Genomic DNA, 15,983 nt, shown 5'->3' with positions numbered 1-15,983 from the left:
GAACAAACTTGGTAGCCCTTCACCCCAGCATGCTACAGGCCCAATATGAAGTTCCTGGGCCTCTTGGTTATTGAGAAGAAGTTGTTTAAATGAAAAAGTTGACGCCGGACGGCCGGACGACGGACGCCGCACCATGGCATAAGCTCACTTGCCCTTCGGGCAGGTGAGCTAATGACTCCCTTCAATTTTTATACTTAACACTTGGTCAATGAGATACCGGAAGTGTAGCAGAAACCAGAAGTCAAATCAGAACCAGTGTCGTCACTGGTATAGAGACCAGAACCGGAAGTTGTGTTTAAACTTGGGAGGAGGACACCTTGACAGCCTATGTGGTGTTTCTTGGTGGAACTAGAGGGTGTTACTTGTCTTCTGGTTTGAGACTGGCCAGCACTGTTGGTGTGGATCTGTTGTTCTTGTTCCAGGATGCTTTTGTTTTGGCTTCTTGATTTTTGCCAGTCAGTTGAACCTGTAACAATGAAATGAATAGACATTATTACTTTTTTTTTCTTCTTATTTTTCCTTTTTTCTGTTTTTTGTTTTCAAACTCTATTTTGTTGTCATGATTTAAAAAAAATGTCTACCTTCAGGTTCTTATACTAATCACTGGGTCAGTGTGTTAATGTTTACCTCAACTGGCTGGATCTTTGACTCCGACGTGATTGTGGCTGCATTGGTTTCCTGGGGATCTGGTTTGATTTCCTACAAAATATTGGGTATCATGCATGATGATAATTTGGACTTGTCTTCGGAGGGAATATGGGTTGATTTGCTGTGGACTGTCTTTTCCCAGGGTAATGGTTCCACTGAAATCAAATGAAAATATCTCTGTAAGTAATGTAAACTCTGAACAATGTAGAGAGTGGGCTTGTTCCCAGATAAAAGCATTAACAGTGTGTTCCTGCTGTTACATGGGTGTGCTTATTACTGGACATGGGCTTGTTACTGGACATAGCCTTCCTGGTGACATTGCAGAATTTAATGCTAAAAAACATTTATTACGTACCATTTGTCTGGTCAGTCTCCAGCTGTTAAATGACCGAGAGTAAACTGCCAGCATCAATTGAATCATTTGACTTCTCAGAATGTGTTGGTTCCACATGGTGGACCGAGGCTGACGGCATCGCCTGGTTTGGAACCTGTTGCTTGGGGATGCATGGTGAGCAGGTTGACTTGTCTGGAGATGTGATGCGTCTAATCTTAGATCGCAATGCCTTGGGTGGCAAATTAATTGTGTTAACAAGCGCTGCCAGAGCAGCTGTCTGGGATCTCCTCCCTGGTGAAGGTAACCTTGGGGCTAGCACTGGTGACCATGCATGGGGAAGGTGACCTTATGGTAGATGCAGGTGCTCTTTGTCGAGATTGGGCCACACGCCTCTGCCTCTCCTTCATCTTATGGTCCATGATTTTTTCTTCTCTCTGGAAATAGCTGAAGATATCTTTGCAAACAAACCTGTGAATGACAAATATGAGATATGTTTTTATCGTGTTGATTGTATGTATATGTATGTATTTTTCAGGTGTACAACTGCAAAATGGGGTAAATATCAACAATAACCAATAATCGACAACAGATTTTACAGTTTTTTACCTTATTGGCTGTGAGGTTACTGCAATTTCGAGTCTCTTGCGCATTCCTGGAATCGTCCACGACCCAGCCGGCATAGCTCAGGGCATTTTCACAAACCGAACGGAAAGTCTGACCCTGAAAATGGCTAAACTGGAGTGTTGTCTCCGCCAAGACCTGTCCAGCATCCTCAACATTTCCCCCCTTCTCTTTGATAGATTCTTTTGCCTCGGCTTCTAGGACATCAGGGTGTTTACTCCAGACTCGGGTTCTCCTCGCACCAAACATCTGCATGGCTTCTGCTGTGTAGTTTAAAACCAGCATTCCGTCATCTCGAATTCTAAACTTTGGTTGATGCATAATCTGTAAGATAAGAGTGACATTGTTATTTCAATATTCTGATCAGGTCACTCTTGCTTACATATCAACATGTGCACATAACTGTCACTTATACTTGTAAACTGTTCATTTGAGATGTATTTTACAGCTCGATAAATGCATGGGTCGCTATTCGAACTGACAAACACAGCGGACCTGAATTGTATTGAGTGTACATGAACGGGATTTTAGCTGTATTATAGCTAAGTTATAATACAGCTAAAATCCTGTTCAGGTCCACTCAATTTTACGGGATGAGGGGGTGATTTAGTGGATCCTGCACTCAAGCGTGGCTATTAACGTTTTTTGCTAATTATCCGAGATGTAGATTGAACGTTACACTTTAATTTTGGTAAATAATTTACACATGCAACAATTAAACCATATATTCAAAACATTACTGACAGTAAACAAAGGAGAACATTGACAAACACATTTTAACATAACATAATTAATGAATGGTCTGTGTATATAATGTAATATGTCCTAGCTTGTGTTATCATTGACCTCACCGACATCACTCAGACGACAAAACTCTCAACAAAGACCACCCCCATAATAAGACCACCTGATGCATGTCCCATAGGTGGTCTCATAAGAGGGGGACCACTGTAATACTATAATATATTATACTATTACCTATTATAGCATATAAAATCATGATAAATAACAGTAGACTAGGCAGAAGCTGCCTCTCCCCAAGTTGCATTTGTACAGGTTCCTGTGCCTGTGGTTTAATTTAATTAAATATGTAGTATCTACTTATAGACAATTAAAGCATCTCTCTCTAGAAACACTGGTACATGTCCCTGTGTTATTTAAAGTTTACATGCATAAAAATAAAGTGTTGTAGTATAAAACACAATTACATACACTGACAATTATCATAATCCAGACAAACCAGGCATGCCACCTCAGGAACTTTACAACCGGTCCTTGTGCACTGCATTGTTTTATTACTTTTAAACTGTACCCCATGTATGTAACTCTTCACACGTGTATACATCCTGTGGTGCAGGTTTCGCAGCAAGCCGATTGTATTCTGCAGTTTTCTGTCAAATTTTTAAACAGTGTTTACAATGACCTGTGTTGCAGGCTTGTATGCATGTTAATTATTGCGATTTCTTTGGATTTCTGGATTGTTTACATTTGTATGGAGCTGACCCCGCGATGGAAAATATGTAGGTCAGTCGTTTTCTTACACTTTTATTGTGTTTAATGTTTTGTCATCATTATGCAATGACACATGTTGCATGCTATAGATAATATACAGTTGTGTGATCGCACAACGTTCCAAAAACATTGTGAGCACACCATGCAGACATCGTGCGCACAAATGTGCGATACAAACCGCACAGCTAACGATGGGGTTATACATATTACGGAATAACTAGTTTTATATGAAAAGATATAGCAAAGAAATAAAAAATAGAACTGTCGCCAGGATGGCTGACTAATACCCTCGCAATCTGAACAAGTCAATGGTGAATTGGAACTGTTAATTACAGGCTTATTAAGATAACCCAGTAATATAGTGACCAGTTGCCATAGCAACCATAATAAAAAAAAAAGTGGCATGCACATATAAACATGCTCCTTAATATTTGTGTGAAGTTTCATTGAAATCGGCCCTTCGGTTTAGGAGGAGTTGTCCGGTAGTGTTGGGAATCGGACGGAAAAATCACAATCGATTAATCGGACACCCAAACCGATTGATTATCGATAGTACAATCGGTTTTCAAGATATGTTTTGGAAACATTGGAAAAATATCATGTTGTACGTATATGCTGCATTTTGGTTTTATTTTTATTTATTAAAATTAATGTTGGATTACTGGTATTTGTTGTTTTTATTAAACGAACATTAATGTTCGGTTATTGTGATCAAGAACTGGACTGAGAAATATAACCATATATGGTAGCCACATTCACCAATACGCCATCTACTGTCTGTTTCAATGAAATATGGCTGCCCCCATTGCCTTACGCTTCAAATAATTTACTTGCAAAAACATCTTCGTTTTATATAGTAGTTTTACCGAAAAGGTTGAAATGTATTCAGTAGGTGTTTTCAAGATGCATACGATTTGAGAAATGCATAACTCTAGCGAAATGAAAAGACTAAATGAACCTGAACTTTGCGAATAACTCCGGTCCAGGTCAATATATTTATGTAAACAACTATTGCGCAGGCGCATTCGTCTCCGGATGTTTAGAAAGTTTTGCTCTTCTGTGTTCTTTCCAAAACGGCTGACATTATAGCATAGGTCTGCAAATTTGTCCGCGATTTACTTAAATGTGTAATATATATATTCTAGAATGTTACATCATTATCAACTAGGTGTGTATTTCTATAATTTAGAGAAAGAAATATATCAATGACGGCATACGAGACGATACATTGTATCATACTATACTGTAGTTACTGTACGTGTTTGCGAGAAAGAACTGTACATATGTACAGGCTTACAATTAGGTGGCATTTGTGGTCAGGGTGACTGGTCATAGCGTTAAAATTGTCATCGATTTCCATATACCATTTTCCTTTGACGAAAATGACACAATAAATCGAATGCAAATGATAATATCTTGCTATGTGCACGGGATTACTTGTTGTAGGCGATACTTGGAACGTATTTACTGTTGTAAGGGAGGTAACTGCAAGATTTACGGAAATCAAAAATAAACCAATTTGATTGGTCGATTCTTCCTTCACTTTGGCATGGGGTGTACAATCGAAGTGACAGATAACTACGGCAATATTCAGATGATATCAACAATAACATTTTTGGATACGTATGGTTGGCAGTTGTTGTCATGTTTAAAATGACCAATTATATAGCTTGTTTTTATTTCGGCAAAGACTGAAACGGACCACACGTGAAGCAGACTTGGAAATACCGAAACGAAGAAAAATCGGGCTTAATTATAATATAAATTGGCATTATTTTCAGCGGATTGACCAAAATATATGTTCTTCAATGCCTGATTGTATCATATATAAAATATTAGAGGTTTATTTGACCGAATTTTAAATTAATTCATTTGCGAATCGCGGCCCGATTGTCGTTGGAGTTGAATTACCGAAATGGCCGATAGTCGACCCAAAATCGATATTTTTACGAGAATTTTTGTTTTCTTTTACCTGAAAGTATTTTGAAATAATTTGCAAAATACCGAATTCACGACCAAATTTTCGATTGCGACGGTGTTAAGTTCATGTTAAGTTATATCTGATTAAAATCAGCTGTTACATGGCTACGTTTACTATGCACTACGTCTACTAGGTATTTTTTTTAAAGACGGAAATCCGGATTATCTAAAAACAAATGCAAAAATACTTGTGATATTCACTTAATTTGATATTCAGTCGTTAATTGTTATCTGTAGTTTGATAACTTCTGATATTTTGTGATTGATACTCTATATAATATTGCTGTGGAACTTGTGTTATTTTTCAAACAAATTCATTTTAATAATTTGTTAATTTAGAATTTTCATCAAGTCATAATCAAGACTTGAAATTCTCACTACACCATACTTCAAACACAGAGTAATCGATGAATTGATAAACTGAAAATTTACCTTAAATATTTTTTCAATATACAACAAATGTTCAGATGACTATTTGTGCCATGCTGTTACAAGATTTCAGTTACAATTCTAAAATTGAATTAGTATGTAAATTAATATATGTTATCCTGTCAATATCCACAAAGCGAGTGTAGTCTACTGTACTCAAAGTCATGCCAGTAGATAGCGGTACATATACCTTCTGCTTACATCTAGTGCTTACTTGTGTGAACTATTAATCAATAACAAAATGGTTCATATATTTCTATATATGACTTCACAAATTATGTGGTGTCTGAAGATCTGAATGAAGTGAATAAACGATGTATTAAATTATTTTTATGAAATATTCAAGTCACAGATCATTCTCTTTTTTAAAATATTGATTTCAGGTCCATTTTGGTAATTCAAATATGACGGCAATCAGGCCTCGAATGGCGAATGATTACAAACATTTTAAATACGTCTCGGTCAAATAAACCCCTAATATTTTACATATGATTAATTTTGACATTGGAGAACATATAATTGTGTCCATTCTCTAATATAAGCACTGGTAGAAAGTACAGAATAGAGCTTGATAAATATATAATCAAAATTACTAATTACCCCGGTAAATATAACATTTTACGTAAACCTCCCATGACTGATGGTGAACTTAAACTTGCAAATCTCCTGTGTCATTCCAATTTTGATATGTGTAAATATATACACGAACGGTATATATATAGATAAAGATATGGAATTATTCACAAATTTGCATACAGTTATGGAATCTTATAACACCCCAAAAACTGTTCTCTCCACATAAAGGATGTGATTTGTGCAATTACATTGCTGAACTGTGTGGTTCACTATGATTGGATGGTCAACATTGGAAAGGGACAATAAATAGGGAATGTGTCATCCCATCGAATGGACTGTAACCTTTATCAGTTTGAAGTTGAAAATGAAGCTTGAAGTTTTCTTTTCCTGTTTGCTGAATTATTTGATGAAGATAGTCTTTATATGGTTGTTATTCTTTATCACATTGTGTACAATGCTGTAATTATACCAGAAGTATATCTTCTCATATAAAGATTTATTAACATCAAATGATTCCTGAACAAAAGGAGTCGAAGTTTTTTGTTTTGAAGTACCATACATGCTTGAGTACAGTTTCAATAGGATACATTCCTAATCCGGGCCTTGATTAGCAGCTCTGGTTTTGGTTTTCAGTAGTTCTTTATATGTGTTTCATCATATTAAGTTGAAATATGCTAAACTAACGATGGAACTAGCCTAAATTTAGTGCATATTAGAAGTTGGCATCAATAAGGTCACAGAGTCCTGGCTGTATTATAACTGATGATGGCTTCCCGAAAGAAAGAAGACATATTTTATTTTCATCCATCCAAGATAGATCAATAAACTTCCAATTTCAATCAGGACCTTACAGAAATATGCATGTGTCCAATCATATCAGAACAGCTGCAAACATTTCAAATAATTGGCAATTAATTCCTAAACCAATATCAGTAAATTTATCGACTTTAAACTTAGAAGATTACTGATTTTGCATTAAACAATAATGTTCGTTTACAGTACTTCCAGTACTTTGATTATTAATCCATAATTATGTACCTGTCATGAAGTTAAGTGCTTTACAGGTTCTTCATTATTCCTGCTAGCAAACAACTGAAAATATGAGTGAAATAATGATTTTTTTAAAATTTAACTAGAGCTGTGTATGCCACTCACTCGTCTCCACATGATGTCAGGTTTTACAATGCATTGCAAGACGGTTCTCTACTTTCAAATAACAAGAAAAACACCATTTTTCTTTTAAAACAAAATTCAATTGAACTTCAAACTCAACAAAAACAATAACTACTCTAAATAAAACAAAGAACTAGATTTAAGTGATTTAAGTACATGAAATGATGACTTATTCAATTTGAATGTCACAAATTGTCTTTTAAATCTTTCAAAAGACTCGGTGAATGTGTGTTAATTTTAATTTTTACATCGTTTGAAATTAGTTTATATGACGTAGAAACTTAAGCAATGGATTGGATTGATATGTCGAAGAAGTTTAGACTGTCTGTTTGCCGATTTTCAATCTTTCAAAACAAACAAAAAATATCCACTAAAACTAAAAGAATCTCGACAAAAACGTAAATATCAACTGTGTATTTCACCTTTGTTGGCGTATTTCTTCTTGCATATTGTGCATACAACTGTTGTCATATCTAAGTTGGACTTGAATGCGGGCCCTATCACCCCCTCTTTTTTTTCAAACATGAAAAATTTCCACACGTTGTATTTTACAGATCCCGGATAGGGGTACAACTGCCCCACATGTTCAGCCATACAGGCCTCAGACCACAATAATACTTCCGGGTCGTTGGCCACATAGCAAATGTAGATTATTTTGTAAAATTGTGATTAAAAAATCATGATTATTATTTGCATTAATCACAAAATCTTCTAAAATTTCACATTTTCTGTCAAAAATCTTTTCTACATGCAACAAAGCAGGTGCTGTTGTTATAAGCTGGGCATAAAGTGTAATGTATGTATCTTGTGATGTACTGTAGTGGTTTAAATTAATTTTAATTCAAAATTTGAAAGAAAACAACACAATATTGTTCCCCCCTCCCAAATATTTGAATTTCACTCAATGTGATATAGTGTATACATTCTAATTCACAATATTTCAACACATTTTTCTCAGAACAGGTTTTTCCTTTATTATTTCCTTCGTTCTATGTAAGCGAATGGTTTAAATATGTTTTTTGGCATTTTAAACACAGATCATTGAAAATTTGGTATTCATGCAAAAACAGATGATAGGATTTTGCCCTGTCCAAGGACATGGTCTCTCAGAAGGACACATAATGTAGATATACAATGAAATTTTACATCAGACTTGTGAAACTTTAATTGATAATTAAACATTTTCTCTGTCACAAAGGGAATTTGTTCAATTGTGACCTTTGTTTTAAAGTATTTATGAGTTTAAATAGGTTCAAAGTTTGTCCGTCACGCCACTCCAGATTTGGGTCTGAAAATTAGTCAAGTATGAGGCATACCTATGCACATTAAACTCACTGTAATTTCCATACTTGTGCAAATATATTAATTGTCTTTGCATATTTGAGTACAGCTTTAGTATCACTTTATATAATTGAAGTAATGATTTTAGAAAAATGAATTTAACTTCACTTTTTAAGCATTTAAATGAAATTTTTCCTTAAAAAATTGTAAAATCCCATTTTAATTTTAAAATCATTGAAAACTTGAATTTATGCCAAAAATTTAAACGGTGAGATGTTGTGTAACTTCCCAGAATTACTTAACATGAAAATTCAGTCACGTTACTTGGTGCCAGTACAAGTTATGCTCTCTTTAATACTCTGAGGTAGACTTCCAGAACAGTGTACCCCCAGGGGACCCTTGACCACTTGACCACTAATTACCTGATTACTACTAAGTGACCCCCAAGTGTGTCTATGTAAATATTATCTTTAAAAACTGGTCTTTCAGAATGCAAAAAGTTAGACAGGCTGAGACATCTAATAAAAAAGTTATTCACTAATATATACAAAAATCTTTTTTAAATCTTGAATTTTCAAGTTTTTCTTAATTAACATGTTATAACATCTTTATTTTTTTCAAGAGCATAATAAAAATATGACACAAGTTAGTCTGCTGAATGTGTGTTATTGTCATAAATTCATTGCAACTATTCCATCAACATTGTGTGCAAAACAGGAATGTTTGCATGGTGACCCTGCTCAGTTAGTGAAAATTGGCCCCTGGCCAGGGGTAGGGGTAGTAAAATGACCATAGAATTTTTATTTTTGAACAGAATAACTTCAAATTTGATTTTAAACTTAATCAATAACATACAATACTGTGTACGTAATGAAAATTTTATTTTTCAACATTTGACATATATACAGGCCTCAGACCACAATAATACTTCCGGGTCGTTGTACACGAATGTAGTACATATTGAAATTTCAGGACTGTTGCTAAATATTTTTTCCTGACTTAGCTGCTACAGATATGGACATAATTTTAGCATAGATTTATAGTGCAATATGTAATCTAGTGGCAGAATTTTATTTTGACACCATTTCCATGTTTGTTTGTGAGGCAGGACACGGGGAGTTATAAGGCTTGAGTAGTAATATTTTGTGATTTTCCGGATTTTCCTACAATATAGTAGGGTGGTTACACTTAAATAAAAATAACTTTGTTAAATGCCGGTCATGAGGTACTTTCCAGCTCACTGTATGTTCAGCTTGAATAGTTCTACACGTGATGTGAAAGCCAGATTTTTTGCAAACTTCTGAAATATTTTAATTTCGATTTTTCTTTGGTAGAACAAAGAGGGAAATTAATTGTGGTCTGAGGCCATGCTTGATGCTTTCCCGTGTTCCGGTATAAGAATTGCCATTCGAGTTATCTCCCTTTCCCCGTGTTCCGTTATAAGAATTGCCGCAAAGGAATTTTTGGACTATCGATAGCGACAAGACTACGATCGATTGTCGCCGACGTGACATCTTGGCGATCGATATCGATTTTTAGCGACAATCGTCCCAACACTATTTTCCGGACAAACTTAAAGTTATGGTTCTTATCAGAAAACCTGTTTATAGTGACCAGTTGCCATAGCAACCATAATTTTGAAAGAAAAGAAAGTGGCATGCACATCTACACATGGTCCTCTATATTTATGTGAAGTTTCACTGAAATTGGCCCGTCGGTTTAGGAGGAGCTGTCTGGACAAACTTAAAGTGTACCCTGAACGAAAAATTATATTTAAATATGTTATTGGTATTGGTTAATAAACAAGAATTCAGAAAACCGCATCAAAATCGGCCGAGCCATTACCGAGTTATTGTGATTTTTCTCGAAAACACACCTGAAGCCCAAAGCCGAATACCTGGTTTTGGTGACCTCTGACCTGTGACGTCACAGGTTGAACACGATCGGAGCCGCCATATAGGAAATTTATAGAAACAAACGTGAACACGTGCCTGTAATTAATGCGAATAAGACAACAAAAAGGAAAGTGCTGAATAAACTCTCTGAGTTATATTTGTGAATTAGTTAATAACAAGTGATACCGAAACCAGGGACATATAATTTTCTTTTTAAACGGTGCCATATATAACATGTAGCATCTCACTAATTTTCTCTCATAACGAGCCATATACAACATGTAACATCTCACTAATTTTCTCTCATAACGAGCCATATACAACATGTAACATCTTACTAATTTTCTATTATAACGGGCCAAATACAACGTGTATCATCTTATTTATTTTCTATTATAACAGGTCGTATATAACAGGTATATTAAAATATTTTATTTGTATTTTTTATGTTAACGGTTCGTTGTAACATGTATGACATTTGAATAACGGGCCGTTTATAACGACTTACATCATATAGCCTTTATTATGGGGGCATGACAGGTTTGTTACAAATGTACCAGTATTGATTTCGGTTATAATACTTCTAGTAATACAAGTTTAAAATGCAATTCATTGAAGATGTGAAAAAAATGCTAATCATTTTGATTTTTTTATTGGCCAAAACAGAAATTATACCGTTATTTGTGATTTTTGGGTAATTGTCCGCAATTGATAAAACGTGTCCATGATGATGAAAGATCAGTAACTCCCAGACAAGATTCATCGAGTAAATTTTCAACATCATGGGTATATGTATGAATGAGGTAATTTAGGTTAATTATTCTATAGACAAACCTTTGAGATATGATTTTTTTCGTTTGTATGGAAAACGAAACTCACTGAATTCCAAAAATAATGTGTTTGATTTCAACAAAATGTATTCCCTATAGTATAAACGCAATTCTTAATAAAATTCAAGCTCAATTTATGTACAACCTGCAGTAAAAGCATGTCTTTGGAGCTCCTTTGAAGTGCACAGAAACCAAACGCGTGAACTCACAAGCAATTATCGGCGTGTGCCGATTAGAACACCAGAAATCACGGACACCTGTGGTGCAGTGACAGGTGTGACGAGCTTGTGGACCGTAATTTCACACCTGGTAATTGTTTAGCGGTATACTAACCAATTCAAACTTGAGAATTCGTAATTCTCCGAACATGTTTATACATCTGTAAAAGTCCTTTTTTAATTGAAGATATGACTTGTGACACGTATGGAAAGCAAAACCACAAGGATTTCGATCACTTCATAATAATGACACAATTACAAAAATAATAGCAAAAAAATACATAAAATTTGGAGAATAAAAAATCATACACGGAAATCATTACGAGTTTATAAGTTTTAGTATTAATTATGATTAGTCACGATGAAATAAATTGTTTGTGTTTTATCATAAAAAACGGAGCTAAAATGATGGTTTTAATAAGTACCTATGCTTAATACATGTACAGAAAGTATCAATTATATTATAATTGTTGCGAATGATTTTTAGATAATTTCACTGACAACGTTCGTATATAAATTATATCTTTCTCAAGCATTTAATCATCCTTAATCCTTGAGACCATGGCATGTAAAATAAGGGATACAATCTGTATATGTAGAAGTTTGTTGTAGACTTTAACGGGAGAGAGATTTAGTATACTGTAGATCATGATGATAATCCATGAATTTACTGTACGTGTGTTCGTCTTTTCTCACAAACCAGAGCATCCAGAACTGTTGTATTGTTGGTATGTTTATTTGAATATTAATTTGCGAATGAAATGGCACATTATTTTGGTTAAAAATGTTGATACTGTGTTCCTTTCTTAGGTAATGAGTAAGAAATGTTAAACACATAACTAATATACATTTATTGGTGATTGACCGATTATTGCACCAGTCTGTTAACCAAGCGATCATTTTCAGAGTCAATGTGTTATTTATTTTTCTTTTTAAACTCAAACTTATATTGTTGGATTCCGACTTCTTGTCGGCAATATTCGCCAAATTCAACAACCTCAAATCTCATGTCTAGATCGTATTCAAACATATTTGTGCTGATACTGTTCACACTGTCCTCTATGCTACTGGCCACCATACCAGTCACTCTGTTCAACCTGTGACGTCATAGACTGAAGAGTGACTGACCGATACACTGATTAGCAGTCGACCGACAGGTGCAAATCGCGTATTTCGATGTGCGATATCTCGGTACTCTGCCAACCGATTTCGATGCGGTTTGCGACATTCTTCTTTGGTGGTTACAAAGAATAACATATTTGATTATCGTTTTTCATTCAGGGTACACTTTAAAGTTATGGTTCTTATATTGGAAAACCTGTTTATAGTGACCAGTTGCCATAGCAACAATAACTTTGAGAAAAATAAAGTGGCATGCACATCTACACATGGTCCTCTATATTTGTGTGAAGTTTCATTGAAATTGGCCATTTAGTTTAGGAGGAGTTGTACGGACCAACTTAAAGTTATGGTTCTTATTGGAAAACCTGTTTATAGTGACCAGTTGCCATAACAACCATAATTTTGAAAGAGAAGAAAGTGGCATGTACATTTACATATGGTCCTCTATATTTGTGTGAAGTTTCATTGAAATCGGCCCATCGGTTTAGGAGGAGTTGTCCGGACAAAATGCGTCTACAGACAGACGGACGGACGGACGGACAGACAACCTGATTCCAGTATATACCCCCGGCCCCCTTACTTTGTTGCGGGGGTATCATTATGATAGAAGATGGTCGCTTTTATAAATACGTGCTGCATTACAATTGTTTAATTCATGGAACATGTATGACCTGTTCATTTTTGCCATTTAAGTACTGTAATTTTGTCTCAAAAGTATTCGTGATGTTTTCGACAGCCTGGTGATACATCTACATGTACCAGAATGGTAGACGGAGTCACTACGATTATTTATCTTACTTAATACATAAATTTAAATTACATATATTATGTATTTTTAAACACAACAGAAATGTTTATATTCATAACAAGTTGTCTTATCTGTTGTTTAGTTCTACATGTATTAAAAAAATCCCATCCGCAAACAAACAATTGGTTAAGGCATACACTCGTCTGCGATTGGGAAAATGCTGTCTAAATTATTATTTATATAAAATGAACATCAATGTAGATGGCCTATATGCGACATGTAATGTCCCAGAGACAGTAGAGCACTCCGTAAAGCCCCTGTCACACTTGACCGGATTGGTGTACCGGACATCAACGGATAGAAATTTTTGTTATCCGGTGGTATACGGTGGCAAAGTTGTCAGTCCGGTAGAAAAATCCAAACTGACGACGTACTTGCACCGAATATGGAACGGATAAAACGTACCAATAACGAACATGTAACGTACGGCTACCGTACTACCAACCGGGTGTCTCCGAATGAGTAACGAACAACAAACGAACATGAACCGGTGAATCAGGACGTGTACAGGATGCATTCCGGACAAACCGAACATCTAACGGACATTAACGCGCGCGTGCAGAAAAAAACAAGATATATACATTTCTCCGGCGATCAGTTGTCAAAAAGTTACAGTGCTGACTGCCTCGCCAAAATGCCTCGCGGTAGAAAAAAAAACGTTCCTGCAAAAGCGCAAGACACAGAAGAAGTGTCTGTCGATGCTGTTGGAAGCTTCCAAGAACCTTTTTATATGCCTGCGATAATTAATCAGTTTCTGTCGGTAGTCAGTTCCTCCCCCTGTAGGTATCCTGTAGGTATTCTGTATTCATCCGTTCTGTGCGTGTTATCCGTTTTCAATCCGTTTGTCTATTCGTCGTGTCCGGTGTTAATCCTGCAAGCATCCTGTGTTTGTCCGTTATGTGTTCGTTATGTGTCCGCTGAAGGTCCGGTTTATGCGTGGCGTATGCGTTCAAGTTCCATCAACGGACTGGGTAACGCATGCCCCCCCGTACACCTACCGCATATAAACGAACAATGACAGGATATATACAGGACAAAACGGACATGCACAGGACAGCCAACGAATATTCTTATCCGTTACTGTCCGTTTCAAGTTTTGTGCATGCACAAAACTTTCCAACGGATACCACCGGACGCACCGTACATCACCTGACATGAGACGAATGAACCGAATATAAAACGGACATAAAACGGATATTGACGAACATCACCGGATATCCAAAAATGTTATCCGTTTCACGTCCGGTGGCCCAATCCGGTAAAGTGTGACAGGGGCTTAAAACACGGTTATAACGAATCCCAGGGAACCAACTGAATCAGTTCGTTATATTGATAGTTCGTATTACGTGTATTACAAATTTTATTGTTTTTTCCTAAAAACTTCGCTGTATGAAAATATGAAAATAAAATTACAAGCATGTACAAATTAAAAACGATTCAATTATTTTAAGTCAGTTATAATTTTCTGCCGAAACTTATCGTGTGAGGCAAGTGTGTACAAAGTACTAAACACATCTGACATATCATTTTGGGACTCCAAAAAATGGCTTATCTCGTGTAAATAATCACTCGCCGTAGCACCACTGATTACGGAATGTTCCTCCTCTGTCTCTATTTTCTCCTCGTCTTCACTGTCCAACACGTTCATAACGTCTTTTACAACATCTGCATCAATACTGACGAAATCGGTCGCGGTGACCTTTACCCCGGAAGTCTCGTTTTCACTAGCTCTCAATCGCTTGCGAAACATACATGTACTGTGTACACACTAATAATTAAGACATCTACGAATGGATTAACAACTTGACATAAACATAGACAAAACAACTCACTTTATTCAGAGGTCATCGAAAACATAACTCATCGATTCAATATACCCTGAATCGTGCCCTCGGGTGCCTATCGAAAACACCGTCGTGATCACCAGGGCATGACTCCGACTTCGGAGATGAGTTCGTACTAAAGTGTTAAAATAACATGGAATTTCAGCCGACGGGACCGCTAAATTGGTTCGTTATAGACAATATTTCGCTATGTGAAATTCGCAATATCAATACAGAATTACATAGAAGTAAGAGGGAGAAAAGCTGGGGAATCGAGATCAGTTCGCAATATCCATAAAATCGCTATAAGCGTGTTCGTACTAAACGTGTTTTACTGTATCTTTTAAAATGTGATCGTTTCTATCTACAGAGACAGCGGCTATACCGAGATGCAGACCTGCACCCGGATAATATTAATCCAATAAAATTGTTTCAGTTGTTTTCAGATGCACCAAATGTTTCCACTGCAGTACTACGATACATCTCATCTACTGGAATGACAGGGGCCCTCTAATACTTTAAATATATACATATGTACTCATATTTAACTCCTTACGGAAATATAATGACGATGTGTTTGGCACGTACCTTTTAAATACACTTAGTAGAGACGGCAGGTACCAACACAGGGGCTTGTCGTTTCTACTATCAGTGACCTTATAATAATTAAGGCACCTTTTAAATATATCAATATATCAAACAATTACACATAGTAATTGAAATATTTTATCAC

General features: G+C 35.9%; 1 long non-coding RNA gene across 1 annotated transcript; it reads right to left on the bottom strand.

Annotated features, from left to right (window-relative positions):
* Nucleotides 1-271: 271 nt before the first annotated feature.
* On the bottom strand, nt 272-1,227 carry LOC117320897. Its single transcript, XR_004531172.1, has 3 exons — nt 1,004-1,227; nt 628-803; nt 272-466 (listed from the first exon to the last, which is right to left on the bottom strand). It is a non-coding gene; the product is annotated as an uncharacterized LOC117320897 (long non-coding RNA).
* Nucleotides 1,228-15,983: the final 14,756 nt, after the last annotated feature.

Source organism: Pecten maximus, unplaced genomic scaffold (genome assembly GCF_902652985.1).
Source record: "Pecten maximus unplaced genomic scaffold, xPecMax1.1, whole genome shotgun sequence".
NCBI classification, from domain to species: domain Eukaryota; kingdom Metazoa; phylum Mollusca; class Bivalvia; order Pectinida; family Pectinidae; genus Pecten; species Pecten maximus.
This window is presented reverse-complemented; position numbering and strand designations above follow the sequence as displayed.